The 1,175-nt window shown below is 42.2% G+C and overlaps 2 protein-coding genes across 2 annotated transcripts in view; both read right to left on the reverse strand.

The window, feature by feature from the left end:
* Positions 1 to 1,175, reverse strand: part of LOC117958762 (complement C3-like) — a 155,296-nt gene that overhangs the window by 21,047 nt on the left and 133,074 nt on the right. The gene's annotated exons all lie outside the window — the stretch shown is intronic.
* The window catches only part of LOC117959526 (complement C3-like), a 3,681-nt gene that overhangs the window by 980 nt on the left and 1,526 nt on the right, over positions 1 to 1,175 (reverse strand). The gene's annotated exons all lie outside the window — the stretch shown is intronic.

Consider the following 1,175-nt stretch of genomic DNA (forward strand, 5'->3'; position numbering starts at 1 on the left):
ATTTTATTGTTACACGTTACATTAACATGCACTCGTTTGAAATCAGCCAAAGTCCGCATTTTTACGCGGGGGGCAATTGATTTTGCTGCACAAAATTGCAGATTTCCATGCAAAATAATGCGGGGCTTGCAAGATTTTTGTTGCTTAAAGTCACAAATATCTTAACAGTAAGTTGAAAAATGTTGTGTTTACTTTACACTAGGCAACCGTTTCCCCTGTTGCCATGGTAATGTTATGAAGTGACGCAATTGCACAACAAGAAAAACACATTCCTTTTTTCCTTAAACCGCAGTTGTTCCAAGTGCCCGCAATTTCATCCCATAAATATCCCAGATATTCTATTGAATTTTTGAAGAAAATGTGCCGCATAATCAAGGATTTTTGCAACAAATCTTGCGCATGTGCAGGACGGATCGTGCAGTGTCGTGAAGCCTCGTAAAACACAATTAACATCTTGCGCATGCGCAGAACGGATCGTGTAGGCAGCACGGATCGTGTACCGACAGGCACAATGAGCATTCTGACAAAGCAATATGAACATCCAACAGCAGGGGCGCTAATACAATTACGTAAGTGATCAAATTGGCCTTCGCAGACTCAGATTTGTAACGGGAGCACGCCGGGACCAAGGGAGTAAGCCTCCCCTCTCTAAACGTAGCTCCTATGGTGTCATTTTAATGCTATGAAGCCATAACCTGCCGTTAGCCTTTGCTGCCATTCCTTTTGACGCCACTTTGACAGTGAATAACTTTACTTCTGGAGCGTTTAAAGACTCTTTTTGTCCATTGTTTATTTCTAAAGAAACACGACCATGTATAAGAGGCTCCATTACCTTGTATCTCACGTTATGGCTCCGTAGCAGACGTTTATGTAAAAATAGGCTAACGATTGTGTCACAACCAAGCGACTTGATGTCGCATAGTCGTCAAATCACCGTATTGTCAGGAGAAGCTCGCAGGCAGTTTCGACTTACATTAGCTGTTTAGGTTTAATTACTAATGTTAACTAGCATGTTAGTTAGCAGTAGTACGCCAGTGTCTATGTTATCTTCTAACATATACCTACACCCTCCGTCTCTGCAAGTTTGAGATTGATTGAGATTTCTCTTGGCACAGCTACCAGAAGACTTGCAACTTTCCAGACCACGTCACATTGACGTCGTCAAGCTCAGTTGG

This window comes from Etheostoma cragini, chromosome 2, assembly GCF_013103735.1.
Source record: "Etheostoma cragini isolate CJK2018 chromosome 2, CSU_Ecrag_1.0, whole genome shotgun sequence".
NCBI lineage: Eukaryota > Metazoa > Chordata > Actinopteri > Perciformes > Percidae > Etheostoma > Etheostoma cragini.